The sequence below is a fragment of the Micromys minutus genome, assembly GCF_963924665.1.
Source record: "Micromys minutus genome assembly, chromosome: 11".
NCBI lineage: Eukaryota > Metazoa > Chordata > Mammalia > Rodentia > Muridae > Micromys > Micromys minutus.
In genome coordinates this window covers 36,104,758-36,117,824 of record NC_137980.1, presented here as the reverse complement: position 1 = coordinate 36,117,824, position 13,067 = coordinate 36,104,758, and the positions used below count along the sequence as shown (strand labels likewise).

General features: G+C 47.2%; 1 pseudogene across 1 annotated transcript; it reads right to left on the bottom strand.

Moving 5' to 3' along the window:
- Positions 1–4,331: 4,331 nt before the first annotated feature.
- On the bottom strand, positions 4,332–4,660 carry LOC308427214 (FUN14 domain-containing protein 1-like; annotated as a pseudogene). Its single transcript has one exon. The product of its transcript is annotated as an FUN14 domain-containing protein 1-like (transcript).
- Positions 4,661–13,067: the final 8,407 nt, after the last annotated feature.

Sequence of the window (13,067 nt, the reverse complement as noted above, 5' to 3'; positions counted from 1 at the left end):
GTGGAAGGGGCCCAGGGCTGCTGGACCCGGGAGTTATGGGGGTAACTGTGTTGGTGCCTGCCTTCTGTGGTCAGCAGAACCTGGGATACATGAGGGGCCTCTTGGGTTCTTATTACCCAGAGGAAGAAGAGGGACCAGAGGTAGGGTAGGATGAGAAATGTGGGGATGGGTGCTTAGACTTTGGGTGAGACAAGCCTGAGTCATCTTCACTTATGACCCACGAGATCTGTGACCTTGGGTGAGCTTTCTAATGGATGGCTGCGGGTACAGGGTTTCAGTTGGACAGGAAGTTTAACTAGTGATGGATGGGTGTGACGGTTGATGCTCACCATTAACTGGACAGATCGCCTAGAGATGGGCCTCTGAACTGGCTAATTGACCTGGGAGTTCTCATACCGAATGTGAACGAGACTGTCTCAGGGGCTTGAATAAAAAAGGCCAGTGTGAGCTGGGAACCAACATTCATCTTCCTGACTGTGGGTGCAATGTGACCAGCTGCCTCAAGCTCCTGCTGCCAAACCATGATGAACTGCATCCTCAAACCCCAAGCCCATGTCCTTACTCCCCTAAGTTGATTTTTGTCACAGGGTACTAGATGAGATGAAAAAAAAAAGAACTAACCCAGTTCTCGGGAGGCAGAGGCAGGAGGATCCCTGTGAGTTGGAGGAGATAGCCTGGCCTACATAGTGTGTTCCAGGTCAGCCAGACCTACGCGGTAAGACCCCCCAAATAACTAGCCTAATGAGTAACTATCACTAATGGAATATTTTGAAATTGCAAGTGAAGGAATTTCAAATTTTCAACCCAAAAGAGTGATAAATGCTGCGGGGACCCTGAGCTGATTTCAAAGCAAAACAAAGGAGCAAAAAAAGGAACTCTGACAGTGCCTGTATGAATTAAACACCTGTTTTAAATCATTACTTGATTGTGGTGTGGGGTTATCACTCATTTCGTTGGATATTTGTAGGTCTCTGGGTTTCTGGGCTCATGAGAACTTCACTCCATCATGAGCTAGGGACACTGTAGCTCTTTGTCTTCTGATGGCATCTCCCCTTAGCCCAAGTCCTGAAGCTGAGCTGCCAGACAGATGCCCAAGGGAGAGGACCTGTGTTCTGAGAACTCAGCTCCCATTCCCCCACCCCCTTTAGTGCTCGAGAAGGTAGCAAATTGTCTTTCTCCAGGCTACTCCTGGTTCAAGGGCAGGCTGGGATGCTGACCCCACTTAAAAAATTAATTCTGTTGGCCAAAGTGGCATGTGCCTTTAATCTCACCACTCAGTAGGCAGAGGCCTACTCTGTGAGTTCGAGACCAGCCTGGTATACATATGAATTCCAGGCCAGTCAGGAATACATAATGAGATCTTGCCTTACAAAATTATGTATTTAATCATTCTTTTTTTCTGCATATGACATGTGGGGAGTGGGCCACAGAAATGCTGCTGTGTGCATATGGAGAGCAGAGCACAAGTTGGGTTTTTTTTGGGGGGGCTGAGGTTCTGCCTCTCTATTGCAGACTCCAAGGCGTGGACTCAGGTTATTAGGCTTGATCAGCCATTATTTGTATCCATTGAGCCATCTTTCTAGCCCCTACCCCTGCTTCTAGCTGTAAAAAACTTCAGGAGTCCAAAGGGTTGGTGGGTTGTACTGAGCACAATCTGGTGTTCAGCTGCTCACTCCAAGTACCTTGCTGTGTGGTCCCTTCCTCTGTGTCCACTCCTACATGTTCCACTACAAATCAGACAGCAACTTCTGTGCTCCTTCAAAACCTTTTCTGTCAGTCTATCATCTATCTATCTATCTATCTATCTATCTATCTATCTATCTATCTATCTATCTATCTATCTATCTATCTACCTATCTATCTATCTATCTATCTATCTATCTATCTATCTATCTACCTATCTATCAGTACTGGCTGGTTTTGTGTCAACTTGACACAAGCTGGAGTATCACAGAGAAAGGAGCCTCCCTTGAGGAAATGCCTCCATGAGATCCAGCTGTAAAGCATTTTCTCAATTAGTGACCAAGGGGGGAGGGCCCAGCCTATTGTGGGTGGTGTCATCCCTGGGCTGGTAGACCTGGGTTCTGTAAGAAAGCAGGCTGAGCAAGCCAGGGGAAGCAAGCCAGTAAGTAACATCCCTCCATGGCCTCTGCATCAGCTCCTGCTTCCTGATCTGCTTGAGTTTCAGTCCTGACTGCCTTTGGTGATGAACAGCAATGTGGAAGTGTAAGCTGAATAAACCCTTTCCTCCCCAACTTGACTTCTTGGTCATGTTTTGTGCAGGAAAAGAAACCTTGACTAAGACACTGTCTGTCTGTCTATTTATCCATCTATATCTCTCTATCATTTATCTATGTATCTATCTCTGTATCTATGTATCTATCTATGTATCATCTACACATCTATCTATCTATCTATCTATCTATCTATCTATCTATCTATCTATCTACTATCCATCTATATTTATCTATCCATCTGTTCATTTGTTCATCTGCCTATCTATCTATCTATCTATCTATCTATCTATCTATCTATCTATCATCTAACTACCTACTATCTATCTATTTATCTGTCTATAGGCAGGGTCTCACATCCAGGCTACTTTGAATTCACTGTGTGGCTGAGGATGACTTTGAACGTCTGATCTTCACTCCATATCTCTAGTGCTGGGATTATAGCTCTGTATCTCATGCCTGGTTTACGAATCACTGGCTACAACCAAGGGTCTCATGCAATCGAGGCAAGCAGCTCACCAAAGGAACCATGCCCTGACCTTTTTATTTAGTTTTTGGGTCTAGAATCTAACAGCTTCTTAACACTGCACTTAACTAGCAGGTCACTGAACTTATTGAAATCTGGACTGTCCCTTCCTACCCAGGACATTGACTGTGAGTAATGTTGAGACAAGGTCTGTCCTCAAACTTGACAACCTCCTGCCTCAGCCTCTCAGGTGCTGGGACCATAGGCCTGGGCCATTCTACCCAACAGAATGGTGACTTTTTTTTTCCACATTAAGAAACTGAGTTTTATTTAGCATTTTATACGAGGCACTAATGAGACTAAAACTAAAATTCATTCGCACATTTGAGTCTAAAAAATTTGAAGACAGTACAAGCAGAGACAGAGAGTCCGAGTAGCTGTCGTCTTTCCAGTTTAAAGATTCTAACCTATACTGTTCTGCTGTTTTCCCCGGGGATAACTGAGAATTCTCTGAACAAGAATAACAATGCTGAGAGCTGTTATTGGACAAGAGATGCTCGGAACAAGTGTGAGGCTGGCCCAGAGAAACAAAGTAAACTGGCCTAGTAGTCAAGTAACCTAACACTAGCAATGTTTGGGAGCCTAGTGCTTACATCACATAATCGAAGAAGCAATTATATTTAAGCTATAATTTTATGACTACACAAAGAATCACAGTTCTTCAGACAGTAAGTTCATATTATACTATTAAGTATTTTAAAAAACCTGTACCTTTGGTGAAGAGGCCAAAAAAAAAATTAGAATTTTTAGAAATAAAAAAAAATGAGATGCATTTGAAATTAATAAATTAATCAATGACCCAAATAATAACATATTCCCAAATTAGTTCTATCTAAGCTATTAGAGATAAACAAATCAAAAAAGCAAAAAAAAAAAAAAAAAAAAAAGACTAGAACATACAAGGAGGCGTCTTAAGTCTATAGACATTAGAGAGGGGAAAAGTGTTTTAGGCATGTAGTAATTCATTATAAACACCTTCTTTGATGCTTTAATGTAAATATTACACATAGGCAAAGAAGCAGAAGGGGGAATAAACCTAAAGCTGACACATCAGAAAATTTTAATATCTTCATAATTCTATTGTTGCTTTCCACAAAGGGGCAAAACAACTTTTCAGTTTATTGCAAACGCATCTTTTAAAAAAGTCAGCCATAATATTTAAGCTCTAAGACCATTTTTAATTATTGGCATTAGACAGTAAAGCAGAAAGAACTTTGAAAAGAAGACAGGGTAATATCTAATTGGACAGTACAGGTAACAGCCTTTTCTGTCTCCAATATATCCAGTGATAATAATCATAGGCTAGTTTCTAAACAAATGTAAATTTAAAAGTTTGCAAAATCCATGATTTGCTCAAGAATACTATTAGTTACACACTACCGAGGTTGTCTTACAGCATATACTAACTTGATAAGCTTCAGGTGGCAAAATGCTAAGCTGTTGCATTTGCAATTGTCCAGCTGGCTGTTCCTCACTCTGGAGACTTTGGTAGCATATGCCACTGAGAGATCACCCTGCTGCCACAGTCTTCCTCCCACTGTTGGATCCACTCCCATCGAGCCTTCAACTCCTTAAGATGCTAGGCCTAGCGAAAAGCCGCCCACAAAGACACTGGATATCAGTGTTCTGCTTGATAAAGTCTGTTGCTTCTTCAATTATATTGTTGATTTCAGGTGCTGCTTTATTCGCTCCTTTCTTAATCTGTCTTCTTGCTTTGTTTACAGCTTTTTCAACTCTCGATCTGCACATAGCCACTGGGACCAGCAACCTGTAGAAGAAGGAAACCACCACCTACTGCAGTTGCAGCAAGTTTTCCAACCTTCTGGAATAAAAACCCTGCACACCAGCCAGCCACACCACCCATTACAATCTGGGTAGCTTCTGAGTATTTTTCTACCATGGGTCCGGAACTGTGGCCAAATACTCGATTCCACCAGTGGTGTCTTCTTGAATACTCAGTTAAATGCAACACTTCCTAAGACTCATCATTACTCTCATAGTCTTGGGGAGGGGAACTGAATGCTGACTTTTTGAAGCAATCAAAAGCAGTTATGCCATCACAGACCCTGCACTGGGGGGGCTTGTATTGTTCTTTGTTCTCATGCCTGAGGTCAGCTCCTGTCTTAGGAAACACTCCTTGTAGGGCCCAGACAACACCATTGTTCTTACTGGGTGCCTCACCCCCCCAACCACACATGCCACCTGTTCTTCTCTGGGATACGGAAAATCTTCGAAAGCTGTCTCCTGAAAAGTTTTGAGGAACTCCCCCATCATCTCCCCAACAAGAGAACTGTTAGATTTGTCTGCAGCTCCTCTCCGGGACAAGCAAGTGACTTCATTAAGGCTTGGCTGCAACTCAGCTTCTCTCATCCAGAGGGATGGGGGTGGGGGCTGCGGCTGCTAGACAGTTCCTGTTTCCCTGTTGCTGGCCTCTTGGTGGAAGTGAAAATGAGGGTGCCTCTTGGGCTGGGAAATAGTTCAGCTGGTAAAGCACTTGCCCGAGGATGGCATTTAAACACCCAGCATTCACATGAAAGCCAGAAGGACATGGTGACCCACCTGAACACAGAGATGGGATACCTGGGGTGAGACTAGCTGAGTCTGTAAGCTCCGCTTCAGGGAGAGGCCCTGACTTTGTAAATGAAGAGGATGGCGATTGGACAAGACATGCGGCATCAACCTCAGGTCTGCACATGCGCACACATGCATCTTGCTCCCACGTGCATATACACACACATACACAGATGAAGGAGAAGGGGGGCAGAAAGAAAGAGAAGGAAGGGGAAGAGGAAGATGAGGAGGAGGGAGAGGAGAAGGAGAAGAAAGAGGTCATGAAGAAGCATTGACATCTTTCTTACTCCAGCTGAAATTTTAGAGACTCACTGTTCTGTTTGGAGTGATGGGCGTGTTCCTGAGCTACAGCAAGGTCCAGGTCAGATGTTGGGTCAGCTCCTGGAAAGAGATTGGGGATACTATTCCCAGAAGGCAGAAGAGGGATGCTGGCCAGACAAGGAGTACTGGATCTGCAAGGGCTCCAGGCTGGGGTGAGGGGCATCCATGTGCTTGGCCAGCAAGACGGAAGAGCAGGATCCCAGGTGATTCTTGGTGAGGCTCACTAGCTCATATGCAACTCTCAGCAGAACACCTAACTTAATTTAGCACTGGGCTCCAAAACTGTTCACTATGCATGTGCTAGACTGTGCACGGGAGGAGAGCTCAGGCCTGATGTGCCAATGAGGCATTAGTTAGAAAGAAACTAGAGTTGGAGCTGCCCAAGCGTTGTTCTGTGTTTGATCTCCACGCAGTCTATGGCTCTGGGAATTTGCTCTGCAGCAGGCTTTCTTAGTCACTCGGCACCCCTGAGGTTGGGAAGGAGGAGGTGTCTCTCTGCCTGGCTTCACAGTCTCCTCTTGGTTCCTTAGTTCTCCTCTTGCATCTAAAGGTGCTGACATGTGCCTGTCCCCCACTGGGGACAGCTAGACCCTGTTGTGGGATCATGAATATTATACTAGATCCCAGGGCACAGACTTTGTCAGACCTGGGGGCCTCAGCTTTATTGTCCCCATTAGGTAGGCCTGACCTCTCTCAGTGATACCAGGCAGGTGTCAGAAAGGGATAGACTAGACCCCTCCTGGGTCTGACAGTGTCCAGCCCCAGGCACTTCACAAAAGCCAATTAGAATGTCAGCCTCAGAGCTGGAAGAGGCATGGAGCCATAGGTGCCTTCACCACACCATGTTCCTGCCTAAGATGCTTCGGAGATGTCATGGGACATGGGACAGGGCCATCAGACTCCCCGACCCTAACTATGACCCCTACTCTCATGCTTATTGGGATTGTTTCTGGGGGTGAAACACTTCTGGTTATGGCTGAATTTACTCCTGCCACTAAGTTTGGATCTAGAACAAGCCTGAGGTCTTCATAAATTGGCTGTTTCCTGTGACTTGGAGCCATGACACTGGCTAGTATGCAGAGTAATTTTGTGTGCATGTGTGTGCGTGTGCTTGTGCATGTGCGTGTGCGTGTGCATGTGCGTGTGCATGTGTGTGTGTGTGTGTGTGTGATCTCTCAGCCTGGGCCAGGTGCCCTATGAAAGCATCTGAGTCTGTTCCCAGATGGCCCTCCTGTGGTCTGCCTTTCCCCCTTCCCAAAATAACACCACAGAAAGGGAGAGAAAGGCACACACACAGAGATAGAGACAGACACAGAGAGACAGTGAGAGAGATAGAGAGACAGAGAGACAGAGGCACAGACTAGTCTGCACCTGTCTTAGCAGGGCCTATGAATAAAATTTAGAATACAGTAATAAATGGCGAAAGACCATTCAATGACCAACTTCAGAAATCTTTATGCTATCTTGAAAAGTTTTCTATTTTCTAGTTTCATTTTACATGTGTTTTCTTCAGCACAGGCAAGCCCTGACTGTGTTCAATCTCTAGACCAAAAACAATAAACAGGAACCAGTACTATGTGAACTGTGAGCCCTTTACCTTGTGTCCCCCCGACATGATATGAGCTACGCGTCCTTTGCCTGTGTCTTCAGTGGAAACTGTCCACATAGCTGCACTTTGGTGTGACAGATAAGACAGGGCATCAACAGCACCTTCATATATTCCTTGGCTTCCTTGGTGTGGCTTCTAGTCACATGGCTTCCTGGGCAGGCTTCCTTCCCTACCACCCCAGCCAAGACACTGAGGGGTTGGAACACCACTGGGAGCCAAGTCACCTACAGGGGGTAAAGCAATACAAGTTCTAACGGAATCTGTAAGAGTCAGGTGCACTATCTTAGATTTCTATCACTGTGATAAACACATCATCAGAAGCAACCAGCAGAAGACAGGTTTGGTTCAGCTTCCATCTCTCAGGTCTCTACTGAAGGAAGTCAGGCAGGAACTCAGGGCAGGGGCTGGGAGCCGAGATATTTGAGGAATGATGCTCACTGACTTGCTCCTAGCGGAACGCTCAGCCCCTTTCTTATATAACCCAGAACTACCGCCCCCAGGGTGGCTGGGCCCTCCCACATCAATCACTGATGAAGAAAATGTCCATAGGCTGGCCTAGAGGCCAGTCTTATGGAAGCCTTTTCTTAATACTGATTCCATCTTCTCAGATAATTTAACTTGTGTTGAGCTAAAAAGGCAAGCAAACAAAGCAATGACTACCCAGCACACTGACCCATGGACAACGTGCATGGCCGTTCTTTGTCACCAGACTCTACTGTCCACTGTCTGCCTGGACTTGTAGAGCTGAAGTCACAGGGCCACTGGAATTCAGAACAGGTGGAGGTGCAAATGGCTCAGTATCCTGCACCAGAGATGCCCAGCCTAGCACAGCCTCTGACCCACAGAAATAAGAAATAAGCAAGACACAAGTCGGGCTCATCGCTTGGAGCTGTGGCCAGAATGTGATCTGAGGGGTTCCCATGCTTTGTAATCCACCTAAAGGGCCCTAGTGTAACCCCAGTGGCCGGGTGCAAGGCTGTGTGTGAGCTGAGGATCCCTGACCTGGTGCTGGTAGCCATAGCAGGCCATTGCTATCGGCAAGCATTTGCCTCACGGCCAGATTCTATTCTGTCCCACCACACTTCAGCTTACCCTTTGCCCCTGCACAGAGGCTCTGGAAGACTGGAAGCACCACTGTGTATTTCCAACTCAGACTTATGCACCTGCCTCAGCACAAGGTTTTTCCAATTGCTTAAAGGACAGCACATAGACACCTCCCCTGTGACACTGCGAACAACAGGGGGCTTGCTAGAGATGTTTGCCCCTGATCTTGGACACTTTTAGATGAGAAAGGAGAAAACCTGCTTCCATGTACGTGGTTAAAAGGTGGCAATTCGACGATTAATCCACCAGGTCTGCCACCAGCCCATTCCCCCTGGTCTTGACTTCAGAAGCCAGCCAGACCTCCTCTTCAAACCACAGCTGTTGCATGAGCTTTTGACACTCACTGGGACAGGACCATTTTCTCCTACATCCCCATTCCCTTGAGGGGTGCCTGCCTCATTTGGCACCCAGGGCTCTGCTGACTTCTGTGGCTTCACAATGTTTTCAAAACATCCCCTTTTCCTACCCCTGGGGAGAAGACTGAAATTTGGGATATTCATCTTGCCTGGTGAGCAAAAGCTTAAATGAAATCCGCTTTATCTGCGGGAAGCTGTCAGCTGATAAAAAGGGCAGGGAATTAACGCAAGGGTAAGCCAGGAGCTCCAGACAGCAGCGCCTAGCTTTCCACTCAGTTCCTGCAGAAGCCGCCGCCGCCGGGGACTTCAGTGTCTGACCCCCAAAACCTGTCTAGACGTTTCAGACATTTGGTAAACAAATGAATTGCTGCAGAGGCAGCTGGAACAGAGCAGGGGGTGTCTGCCACCTCGGGGCGACTGCAGGAAGATTCACACCCGGCTGGAAATGCTCTCCCGAGGACAACAAACACAGAAGCTTCCCTACTTTTCAGAAAGTTCTTTTCTGGGCCAGAGCCTCATCATGAAGGAGCCTCTGTTTCTCCTGGGAAGAGTACTTTTGATTTCTAAAGACGCTTTCCGATTTCCACAGCCATATGGGAGATTCGGGTTCCCCAGAGTGTGTCTGTCAGACCCACGGTGACAGGAACAGCTGGCAGCTGTCTTTCTAGGGCACACCCTGTCCTTCAGGTTCTAGTAAACTTCTCAGAACCCTGGTTTAGTGAGGCGGAGACTTGGAGATCAAGGCAGAGGCAGGTGCAGACGCTACTGGGTGTTACTTAGCTTTGGGGCTCCAGAGATGCCACTTTGCTATGTGTGGGAAGTAGGTTGCAAGGTGCTGAGAAAAAACAAACAACCCCCCCAAAACAAACAAACAAACAAACATAAACCCCTGCTTTTTATGCATGTGGAATTCTAGGCCACATTTCTATGGGAGCCTGCCTGAGACCCCATGGCTACTATCTAGAAACCCCAGAAGGGTTTATTACCTGGAGCTTGTCCAGCCTGAGGCCTCAGAACTCACCCTGGGAAGCAATGCAAAAGAAGCTAGCATGCCCTGAGCTCTACATTCAAATCCTTCAGATAATAGCAGTGGGGGTTGGGGGATGGTGTTTCAGGAAAAGTGCCTGACTGCACCCCCCAACCTCATTCCCATGGGAAGGGAAAAGGGACCATAGAGAGAGCCCTCCTGGGCCCTGTGCAGCGAGGGATGCAGAGAGGAGCATGGTGATGTGTCCCTAGCCTGCTTCTCCTCACGAATTTGCCTTTTCAGGAGGCTCTCAGCCAGGTCACCGCTGCACCTAAGGTCCCTGGGACAGTGGGATTTCATGGGGCCACCAGAGGGGCTAGAGGCATTCTGACCAGGATGAGAAGGGCAGCTGCAAGCTGTCACTCACAAAAGGATTTTCCAGTAGCTCTCCACAGCACCTTTGACACCAGCCCTCAGGACACTGGGTTTGCTGGTCTCTGCCATGGCAGCGGGGATGTGGGAAGAGGGAAGGGAGCTGAGTACAGCCGGCTGTTCTGTTTGCCTCTCCCCGCCAGAGAACAGTCCCATGAGTGGAGTGACCTAGGTCCAGACATCTCTGCCAGCTGGCAGGAAGACCAGCAGGCTGTCTGGCTGCAGAGCCTCCGGTGTGGTGAAGGAGGCCGGAGCTGAGAGAAACCCCCAGGACTGAGATTCAGGAACAGTTTTTGTATTGTTCTGTCTGTCCTGCAGGCAGCCTGGGAAAGGGCCCCAGTCTCTGTACAAGTGGGTCTCTAGGCTCAGTTTATTGTTAAATGACACTTTCTGTGCTTCTGACTCTAGAAGGGTGTGAAAATCCCCATCACAGCCAGGGTGCAGGGTGTGTGTGTGTGTATGTGTGTGTGTGTGTGTGTGTGTGTGTGTGCAGGCTATGTGTGTGCATGTGGTGAGTGTGTGCAGGCTATGTGTGTGCATGTGGTGTGTGTGTGCAGGCTATGTGTGTGCATGTGGTGTGTGTGTGCAGGCTATGTGTGTGCATGTGGTGTGTGTGTGCAGGCTATGTGTGTGCATGTGGTGTGTGTGTGCAGGCTATGTGTGTGCATGTGGTGTGTGTGTGCAGGCTATGTGTGTGCATGTGGTGTGTGTGTGCAGGCTATGTGTGTGCATGTGGTGTGTGTGTGCAGGGTATGTTGTGTGGTATGTGTGTGTATATAGGCTTTGTGTGCATGTGTGTGTGTGCAGACTGTGTGTGTGTAGGCTGTGTGTGTTTGTATATATACAACAGAAGTGGTGTTGACACAGCCAGATGGGACAGGAACAGGGCTTCAGACTGAGCAGAAGCCATAGGGGCTCTACCCACCCCATGCCTTGAACACTCCTCACTCCAAAGTTCCCAATCTATTGTTCCTTAACCTAAAGTCTCCTGCCCAGAGTCTGGAAAGTTTAGCAACTGCATTCGAAACTTTGGCAAACGAACAATAACAAACCAGAAACTTCCAGAAACGGTGCACTTCATTTTCTTTCAGAATATACTGTCTGACCCAGGCTGGTCTCAAACTCTGGGCAGTCCTCCTGTATCAGCCTCCCAAGTGCTCAGACTACAGATTTACACTATTAGGCCTGGATTAATTCATGACTATTGACAGTTGGAGTGCTTCCTCTTAGGGCTGTCCGTGGCTCTTGGTTGAGTCCTGGGCCAAGCACAGCTGCTGAGCCTCATGATCTGCATGAGGGTGTGGCCGGCAGACGTTTGCGTCGGGAATAAGGCCTGAATGAGACATCTTGGGAGTTCTTCACCTTGTTCTAAGAATTTTGATACCATGAAAAGTCCCGACCGAGGCGGCTAGAGAGATGGCTCAGCAGCTAAGAGCACTTGCTCTTTCAGAGAACCCAGGTTAATTCTCGGCACCTACACGGCAGCTCACAATCACTTGTACCTTCAGTTTTAGGGGATCAAACTCCCTCTGTTGACTCTGGGCACCAGGCACACATAACGCATAGACATGCTTGCAGGCAACACACTCACATCTGCATTAGTTACATTGTTACTTTCTGCAGCTCTGACGAAACATGGTGACTGAGGTGACTGTTCATCCCACTGGTCGAGACTAAGACCACTACCATGATTTCTGGGTTGATTTTTAAGTAGTTTTATCCTGGTCAGGATGATGGACACTGGTCAGGTCCATACCCAGTATGCCAAAGAATAGCTCTGTTAGTTCTGTGGTTTTAAAGGTAAAACCTTCAAGACTACATACTTCCCGCCTTTGTCCAATCTACGGCAAACATACATCCTGGTGTACTTCCTGCCTGCATACTTCCCTCTTCTGTGTGATCAAGTACATCCCATGCTGTAGGGGCAGCCAACCTTGTTTACAGAAGTGAAAACACTTGGCTTGTTATTTCACATGAGCAAAAGCATTCCAGAATTTCAGGAAGTTATTTGGCTTTGGGCAAGGGGGACTTAGAGGCTAGAGGTTGTGTTTTGTTTTTGTTTTAATAGATCAATTAAGCAGAGTAATTTTGACTTAAAACATAACTTTAGTTGGGCTTGTGGTTCCAGGGGGTCAGTGTCTGTGATGATGAAGCAAAGGCATCTGAGAGCTCATATATCTAAATGCAAGGGGGGGGGGGAGAACTCAAAATGGTGCAGGTGTTTTTGAAACCTCAAAGCCTGTCCTCTGTGACACACCTCCTCCAACAAGGCCTGACTTCCTAATCTTCCTCAAACAGCCACCAACTGGGGATGAAGTGTTCAAATGTATGAGCCTATGGGGACCATTCTCATCCCACCCCCCCCCCCCCACACACACACAAATAAAACAAATCGCTAACAAACTCCCAACTCTTCTGGATATATTTTGGTTATTTTGAATTTCACTGTTGTTGTTTTGGGACAAGGTTTCATGTAGCCCAGGCTGGCTTCAAACTTTCTATGTAGCTGAGGATGACCCTGAACCTCTCCCGCTCCCCACCCCTCCCTAGTGCCGGGATTACAGGTGTGCAGCACCAGTTTGTGTAATTTATTTGGACAACGGATAATTCAAAAGAGAAGAGTAAGAAGCCTGGGGGGGGGGAGTTCTTTGTGTGTTGACTCCTCAGGAGGCTAGAGAGGACCCAGAGACACCACATCTAAAACACAGGTCTCTGTCACAGTTCTCCAGAGTATCAAGGTTTCCTGAGGCAACCTCAGTGATGTTTGCTACCCTAGGAATGGATTTTTATTCATGCAGCAGGCTCTGTCAGCCTGCTCAGAAAGTTGTTGGGTTTTTTTGTTTTTTCCTTTGTGCCTGGAGGCCAGTTCAGACCTGAGACCCAGCCAAAAGTATAACATCAGAGAGGCAAATGACCCCAGAGAACCCTGGAAGGCTGTTACTGTGGT